The sequence below is a fragment of the Aptenodytes patagonicus genome, chromosome 1 (genome assembly GCF_965638725.1).
Source record: "Aptenodytes patagonicus chromosome 1, bAptPat1.pri.cur, whole genome shotgun sequence".
Lineage (NCBI taxonomy): Eukaryota > Metazoa > Chordata > Aves > Sphenisciformes > Spheniscidae > Aptenodytes > Aptenodytes patagonicus.
In genome coordinates this window covers 123,100,181-123,109,644 of record NC_134949.1, presented here as the reverse complement: position 1 = coordinate 123,109,644, position 9,464 = coordinate 123,100,181, and positions in this window count along the sequence as shown.

Genomic DNA, 9,464 nt, shown 5'->3' with positions numbered 1-9,464 from the left:
CCAGAGTAGACAGCCAGCGTGAAAGAAGCGGTAACTTTTAGTTTGAGTAAGGCAGCTGCAGATTCATCCTGCAGGCCTTCTTCTGTTCCAGATAAAAGACATCTTTTCACACTTTTGGTAATTTCTCTGGCTTATGGAGGCACTTTGCACAAAAAAAGACAATCAGCAGGTTCTGGTGTCAAGATAAGCTTCAGTAGTTTTGCTCGTAGGCAAGAAGTCATTTTCTAGGAGATGTGGCCTGCTCTAGTCCCACTCTTCCCAGAAGTGATTTATGTGAAATCATACTTATGCTATTTGAATGGGAATTAGTCCTAATTTTCTAGGTGCAGAGAGAACAATGAATGGAAAAGTTAGCTGACAGGAGTGAGGTATCATATTTAAAAAACATGCAGTTAAACAGTTTTATGCATGCATATATAAAACCACTTTTTTATATTTGAGTGTGGAAAGAGTGGGGACAGACTGAACACAGGGTTTTGGAATGGGTGGGAAGGGAGAAGATGCAGCCAACAGGAGATTGGAAATACTACAGAATAAGTCATTCTGTCAGGTCAAATACCTGTTCTGATAAAAATAAACAGACAGACAAAAAATAAACAAACAATCCTGCAGCTATTTTTCATAGAATTTATGCTTGCCCAGAGGTGTGTTGCCAGTGAGACAAAAGAACAGGGGCAGTCATGGTCAGAAGGCATGTTTCTTGAAGATTTAGGAATGGAGGTTCAGCATCTGGCAGTGGAGGTCTTGCAGCTAGACCCATCATAAGGCAATTATTTCACTTCTCTCTTATGTGTTCTGATATCAGTAGAATGACACATCTCAGTCATCTTTACTTCTACATAGATAATATTGGTTTACTCATCCTAACCCTTGCTGAAGGGTTCTTAACCCTTGGCCTGAAGGCTGGCCGCATCCCTCAGGTGCAATACAAGTCCCACCTTACAAAGCTTTCAGATACGAGACAGAGCTGTCTTCAACCATGCAGACCACACAAGCACTGCCATGTTGTCTCCTGTCCAGTGGTGGACAGGACACTGGCTGGAAGGAAGAAGGCTCACCTCAGGTTTTCACAGTGGGAATGAATAGCAAAGCAACATCCATGGCATAAAAGTGGTGGGAATCTTGCAGGAGAAATGGTTGCAGGTTATAGACACAACCACTGAAGTCAGCTGGCTAAGTTTATATGAATACTGTGTTTGGCTGCACCCCTTGAGAAGCCCTCTCCTGCTCCCAGTCCCCATGAGCTCAGCTTTGCTCAGCTTTGGTGGCTGATGGGCCCCGACAGCTGGGTTCCCTCTGCAGCCCGGTGTGGCACAGCCTCCTCTGGCTCTCTGGAGCTGCCTGTTCTTAAGTGCTTCTTCTTTCCAACTGTCCCTTGGATCTGCACCACTTCTCTAAGTACCTCCTTTGGGTATCAGTTTCAGTTTTTGCTCAGGTTGTGAGTTTGACATGGGACTTGCATCCTGCTGATCTGACAGAACTACATGAGAGGTGATTGTCTCTCACCTATTCTTATTCATTGCAAAGCGTATTCATTAACGGCAGTATCCTCCTCTTCTTTATTTGCCTGTTCCCTGCTCTGTAGCTCTTAGTACAAAACAAGGTGAGGATTTCAAGGCCGGCAAAAAAAACCTTTCAGTGATAAACACTACCTGATTATTAACATTGGGCAATGTCTAAGTGTAACAAAAGATTAGCTCTTTAAATACTCATGGAAGTCTGACAAAGGCAGAGCAGAAAAGGACTAACAGCTGACCTAGCCAAGTTAATTATCTTTGTAGGATACAGAAAATTTTAAGATGTAGTGTTTGATACGGTTACCATTTTTATGGAGTAATGATTGAATAGTTTGTAACAGATCTTGCTGTGTTTTTCCTAAAGTATAGGGACAGATATTTTCTAGTTCTGCTGTAGTTGAGACCTAGCAACGACGTGCAGGCACTGGGTTAATGTTGCTGCTCTAGCAGGTCACCCTGCTGGTGCTTATGCCATGAGGTCCCCGTGCAAGCAAGAGAGACGAAGTAGGAAGTCAGAGAGCAGGGGGACAGGGTAAAGAGGGACAGGGTGGACACAGTTCAGAGGAGAGCTGGCCAGTCAGCCCGACATTGCTCCTTGTCACTCTTCAGTGTCATGGTTTCACAAAGGCAGTTTTGGAAATACACCATTAAAATTAGATCTGTCCCAGTGAAATCCCAGAGCTTTGGATATCTGTTGTTCTGCGCTCTCTGCATTCAACACTCTTCCCCTCTATCCCAATTACTTATCAATTAATCTCTCCTGCTTCACACTCCTCCTGTACACTACCTTCAAGCTCTTTACACCCCATCTGTTTCTAAAATAGGCCCTCAGCTAATAAATACTGTTTTCTCAGTTAGGCTTCAGGAAGGATTACTGCACACCTTCTTCATTTAAAAGATGAGTGCAGGTAATTAAATATCACAGATGTTAGACATTAGTGGACAACATGAAGATCCCTTTATAGTCTGTTAGCGAACAAGTTATATCCCTGGGGGTTATCAAGTAGGCTGTACCTACTTGGATTATTTTAACTTCTTTTCCTTCCCTGACTGTACAGGGAGTTGCAGATCAAGGTTGCAGTTTTTGCAGCCTGAGGTAAGGAAAAAATGCTTCTTGCATTACATGGGTCTTAGAGAGAGCCCTCCCCACCGGCCTGCCTAACACCCGTCAGCCCCACCACAAAGGGAGCAGGCCGGGGTATTTGTTCATGCCTCTGCGACTCCAGTTCACAGTCCTATGCAGTGCCAAATACACAAATGCCAAATATTTAATGGTTCGCCCTAAGCGAACTGGTGTTCACTGAACAGAGTCAGCAAGGCTTTTTTGCCTCTCTGTGCAGGCCGCTGCCTCCCACAGAAGCCTGCTCTGGCTATTCCCTGGTGCCTGCTCCATCAAGCGTGTGCGTCTGCTCTTCCCAGGGTTTGCCACATTTCAGAAGTGAAGCTACGTATCCCCAGGCCAAAAGCTGCCTGCGCATGATTTGAACTCTGCTTGTTTCTGCCAGAAGCTGAGTAACTGCTATTTTGCACCGAACTCAGTGGGAAATAGGGGTGAGCAGAGCCTCCAGAAATCGGGTGGCATTTAATTGGGTTCCCCACCATGGGATGGAGGGGGAGATTTATCAGAGTAAACGTAGACAGGTACAAACTGCATGTCTGCAGACCCTAGAGCCAACAGGGATCTAGTGAGCAGAGTCAGTGAAATGATTCTTCTCATGCCAAGGTAGATGTCTAAAGCAGACCAGATGGTCCTTGACAGAAAAAGGCCTATTTCTCTACACTGACTGTACAAGGACCTGAGGGTGACTGGCTCAGGGGGATGATGTCTGTGCTGGACACATCTAAACTCGTATGAGATTAATCCTGTCCCAGGTGATTCCCTTACAGACTGAAATTTGAAAATGGACAGTCAGCAAAATGTGGGCCAAAGCCCAATTACTTTTTCTGCATTATTTTTATTGCAGCTGGTGGTTTAACTGGAATTTCCACAAATTACTTGTGGTATAAAATATTATCCCATGTAAGAATATGCCTAGCCCTTTGTGATGGGAAAAAAGAAACCCAAAACTGTATTAACATTTGTATGTAAGCCAGTTCTGTATTCTCCTATTTAAAATATGTTATTTCAACTGTGGAAAAGACAAAGTTGCAAGTGAAAAAATGGTATTGGAGGACTGCAGTTTTTACTACTTTCAAAATACATGCATGTTTGCTATGTTTGTCCCTGGTTTCTTAAACTTCTGTCAAGAAGTCGGTGCAGCATTCTGCTGCTCTGTGGTTGAGAGGGTCTTTGGTCCACCCGAACAAAATTAAGAGGGAGAGATGCCTCGCTGAAACTCACAGCGGCATGCTGCGTGTTGGGGGGGTGATGCCATCTGTATTTAGTGTCCTGGGCTTCCCAGCACTAAGCTGATTAGGGGCAATCGGCTCCCTTCCCAGCTGCTTAGAGGCAGTCTGCTTGGGAAGAAGGTAGGGATGTAGACATGCAAGAGGGAAAAAGCCTGGTTGCTGGGCTAGGAAGCGCAGAAAGCCAAGGTACCTCTAACCAAGGCTGAAAAAGCAGAGAGGAAGAGTAGATACACCTTCTTGCCAGATGCCACCAGTCCCTCTCTTCCTTCTGTTTGTTACTCAGTTCCCTGAACTGCCGGCATCCCACAAAGCTGCAGGCGCCAAAGCAGCCTGTACTTAAATTCTGAATGAATCATTCTGCAGTGTGTTAAAAAAAATAGAAGAATATCAATAACGAAGCTTTCCAAAAAATAAACTCTGTACTACTTATTATTTTTTTTTAAGTACTTAAAATCCATTCATTCTCCAAAAGTCTTTGACTTTCCTATTCTTCTCTTGTACTTTTATTTTCGTTAAGCAGTACTATTTTAACAAAGCAATAACCTCCTCCATGTGCCGCAGGCAAGATAACAAACAGACCTTATATGTAGTTTTCCATTGTCAAGTACCATATCTAATTCAATAAAATAGTGGTTTGGGATTAACTTTGGAAGTGCCCCAGAAGCATCAAGGTCCTAGAAAGTCTGATGACTGTCCTGGAGCCTCGTGTCGTCTTGTTTGCTAGCTAAGTAAGGCCAGCTCAGCACTCACTTCGTTGTTAACAGTATGTCTGGCTTGAACTCTGGACCTGCTCTCATTTTGGACAACTCCGGGCCTCTGCCCAGGCTTTTGATTCTGCTTGGGAAATCCCCGTCAAACTTACTTCGCTGAGTCCCCTCCTCTCCATCACTTTCAAATGCCTTTCAACCACTCCCGTCCCCTACCTCATGCACCATTGCTTAGGGAAGGGCGTGCACACAACACTATTTAAAGGACCATCTTGATTTGCACATGATTCAATAGGATTACGGATATGTTTAAAGCTAAGAGTCTTTGCAAGGATCTGGGTCTTATTAAGTAACTGTGATTTCATTATTGTCATCCTCATTGTTCCTCCCTCCGTTTTCTGACACATACCGTGGCACTGAATTTGGGGCGTGAGTTTTCAAAAGTGATGAACTGCTCCAACTTCAGCTGAATTTCATCTGCTCAAGGCATCTGAAAAGTAGTCCTTAAAATAAAAGCTCTTCAGAGAAGAAAACATGCCTTTACTTGTTTTGCAAAGTGCCCAGGACATATCTATACTCAAAACTAATTGGATAAACTACATACGGTGTTTCATGTTTTCTGTGTTATAAACGCTGCTTTTCTCACATTGACCTGGTTTACAAAATTGTATATGAAGTCCTAATTAGATCCATCAGAGCATTTTACTGTGGAACCTGGAAATAACTCAAAGCTTTTTCTAAGGTCCAAGAGATTTCCTTCACTTTTAATAAAGCGTCTAGATTTTCTTGATTTTTTAAAAAAATTATTTTAATTCCTATTACATTAAACTGTCATTTATTTTAAATTGGTTTCCTATTTTACTGTGCCTGTTGCATCTTGAAATAATTTCTTAAAGCATAATCCCTAATCACAGCTCATTTGATCTTTTTCGTACTCTTGCTTCTGTTTTAAATTTCAGTTTACCTTTCGTAGCTCTTAACAGCTTCTTTTTTCCCATGTAAAACAGAGTCACATTCTGTACCATTTCCACTTGAACTTGGCTTTTAATACAATTCTTCTTTGCAAAACTCAGAGAACTTTTAAAATTATTATCGCTTTTAAAATAATTCTAGATTTTGGGAATAAAACTTAGTATATTTCAAAATAGTCATAAAATTATTTGAGTTAATACCTAGCTGATATAGAAGCAAGTTACACGTGCAGTCAAGAGGTACAGCGATTATTCGTCTTTTATTACCAGTGTTGCAGTATTTGCAGATTGGCTGTTATGCTTACTGTTAAATTACTCAGTTCATTAGAAAAACAGATCACATCTATATGTAGTTCTCTATAAATTAATATATAGCTTTCATTTCAGCAGAATTTCTGAAATATTTTTATACACTGTAATAACAGCCTTGAAGATAGCTTTTCACAGCATCAGTAAAGAAATTGATGGGTTTGCAGCCTTGTAGTGAGAGGCTGCAACAGGTCATCTCCAGAGCTCCCTTCAGCCCTGCTTTCCTTTTGCTTAATTTGAATGTGGAATTCCCACGACATCTATGCAGCTGACTCTTTCTTTCTTTCTTTCTTTCTTTCTTTCTTTCTTTCTTTCTTTCTTTCTTTCTTTCTTTCTTTCTTTCTTTCTTTCTTTCTTTCTTTCTGTTTTTTGAGGGGGTGTTTAGTGAAGCTGGTTTTGGTGCATAATGCTCTAGAAGTGGTGATAAAGGGTAGGAAACTGTAGAAAAAGGCAAGCACCATCTGCCTTGGGATAGAATTACACACAGTTTGTTCTGTATGGGCCCAGGTCCGTTTTTCACTAATGTTGATTTTATTTTATTTGCATGCAAGTTATGCCACAATCTCTCTCTTTTTCTTTTTCTTTCCCTTTTTCTTTTTCTTTCCTTTTCCTTTTTCTTTTCCTTTCCCTTTTTCTTTTCTTTTTCCTTTCTTTTCTTTTTTCTTTTCTTTTCGTTTTTCTTTTCTCTTTTTTCTCTTTTCTTTTCTTTTCTTTTCTCTTTTCTTTTCTTTTCTTTTTTTCCTTTTCCTTTCCTTTCCTTTCCTTTTCTTTTCTTTTCTTTTCTTTTCTTTTCTTTTCTTTTCTTTTCTTTTCTTTTCTTTTCTTTTCTTTTCTTTTCTTTTCTTTTCTTTTCTTTTCTTTTCTTTCCTTTCCTTTCCTTTCCTTTCCTTTCCTTTCCTTTCCTTTCCTTTCCTTTCCTTTCCTTTCCTTTCCTTTCCTTTCCTTTCCTTTCCTTTCCTTTCCTTTCCTTTCCTTTCCTTTCCTTTCCTTTCCTTTCCTTTCCTTTCCTTTCCTTTCCTTTCCTTTCCTTTCCTTTCCTTTCCTTTCCTTTCCTTTCCTTTCCTTTCCTTTCCTTTCCTTTCCTTTCCTTTCCTTTCCTTTCCTTTCCTTTCCTTTCCTTTCCTTTCCTTTCCTTTCCTTTCCTTTTTCCTTTCCTTTTATTTTCTTTTTCCTTTTTTTTCTCTTTTTCTTTTATTTATTTTTCTTTTTTTTCTTTTTCTTTTCCCAGGATTAGGAATCCAACCCTAGTCTTTCTATTAACAGCTTTGACACAGTTTTTGTTGAAATTGTATTCTATTTATTGTTCCTTTTCAGAAGTGCTTACCGACAAAACCCATTTGTTCTACAGCACTTGTAAATGAGCTCTATGGTAAATCAGTAATCAGGCTTATTACTGATTGCTCCTGAAATAAATGGCTCTTTTACCTCTACTACGCATTACTCTTTTCTACCTAATTTAGGAGCTGACTTACCAGAGTGTAGCTTAAAAATCAGTAAGAGGTACACGGTAACCTGCTGCGTTACTATAATGAACAGCGTATCGTCATTAGATCTGGGGTGGCATCCAAAGGTGGCAGTGACCTTGGGAGTCCAGCCCTGCCAGGCACAATGCAAACATAGGAAGACGCATTCCAGAGCAACTTGCCATCTAACTGAGAACGGCGGCAGGGAAGGAGCATAGCGAACCAGGGGAGAAGGGGGAGATACATATAAAAGAGAAGAGATTGTGCTGGTATTTAACAAAGGAATCAGTTCCATGAGCTTTGTACATTACCTACCACTTTAAAGACTCCTTAACCAGCCTTAGCTTCTGCACCTCAAAACTTTTTTAGCCTCCTACCAATACCACGGTAAAGAAACCTTAGCTTCACTGCATTTGTTTTATTTAACAGCATGTTATTTGTATGTTTCCTCTCTGCCCTGGGACGACAACTACTCTTCCAAATACTAGCAGTTCTGATAAACACTCCAGCTAATCCTACCTCTCCTGTGGGTCCTTCTACAAAAGACCCATCTACACAATATGGGACAGAGAGGCTATCACTCTGCTTTCTCATTCTCACTTCTGTGGTTTTGAGACAAAGAAGATCAGTCAGCACAAGTTAAAGAAGAGGAAAAAAAAAAGGATGGTGTATTGTACTGCCAAATACAGTGCACCAAACTGCTATCAGAAATAACCCTTTAGGTTGTGCTGTTAAAGATGTTTTGCTATGAGAGCCAGAGTCATGAGATATTTTCAGTCAATACAGCTGGAAATAACTAATGTAGATGGTTAATATGACACAGGCTGTAGCAATTCCTTGAATGCTGTTGGCTACAAAGACCAAAAAACATATAGAAAAGTGATCTATACAAATTGTTCTAAGCCAACAAAAAATTCAAACCTGTGGTAATGGTGTTTTAAGATGCATGTTTGCCTCGGTAAGGCTTGGGGAAGGCTATCAAACTGGAGTAAGTGCGCTCAGGACACCTGGCTGCTGTGGTTGCTGCAGCTATTGGTGGGCAGAGGCTGAGCTAAGCAAGCAGCTGTGAAGACCGCAGGCATCCAGTAGGAAAGGCAGGGTTGGGGCATGATGCTGCAGAGGTACGGCAGGAGCTTGGCAAGCAGCACTGGGTGGCATCCAGGCCCTCGGAGGGCAAGGGTGATGATACTGTGAAAAAGGAATCCCTTGGGATGTCTCGATTAAGTCAAGGTAAGGAAAGGGAACGCAATGGGGAGCAGTATGGACCAGGTGTGAAACCACTTTCAGCAGCTCTAAGAGGAAAAACACTCTTGAGAGATTTGCAGGACTGGATCTGCTTAGCTGAACAAAAAGAATAGTGAGGAGGGACGCCAACATAAAACTTCAAGTACTGGGAGACTTCTTATTACTTCTTAAACATAACTAGAACAAATGGCTGTCAGTGAGAATCAGGCAAATTTAAGCTAGAAAGAAAACATACCTTTAACAGCATTTAACATCAGAACAAACTGTTAAATAAGACTGGGGATTTTCTTTATATCTATTTTCTTTTCAGGGCATATGCTTTGCTCAAACTGAGTTTAAAGTAAAAGTAGTGAGATTTTGTGTACTTTATATATTCACTTTAAGATGACTGGCTTGCCTCAAAAAGGGTCAGACCTCTCTCTGTCTATAGGAGGCTCTTTCAAGGGAAACAAATCTATCTGTGAGAAATTAACCCAGAGGGGCTGCTTGGCAGATAATAAGCACTTGAAAGAGGTAAAGTGAAGGCTCTACTGAGTAGGATTTTTAGTGAAACCTCCTAGAGAACAAGGCCTTCAGGATGGCTGCAGGAAACATAGGAGGTAAAGCTCTTTGGGCAGCCTGTGAAGGAGCCACCACTGTGTGGAAAGGTCCTCCTGGCTCTGGGAAGGAATCAGGGATGGGCATTTCCCCTCCAACAAAAGAACTGGATTTGGAGCAAATGGACTGAAAAGTGACTGGCACACTTAAGGTATGCCCTGCTACATAGGAGTTTGAGAACCCCTTCCTTGGGCCCCAAAGAAGATCCCCACAAGTCAATGTTGTTGGGCCAGTCAGGCTTTCATGAAGTTCATATGATCTAACGAGATAAATGAAGCAAATATCTAAAATGCCATATCATACACT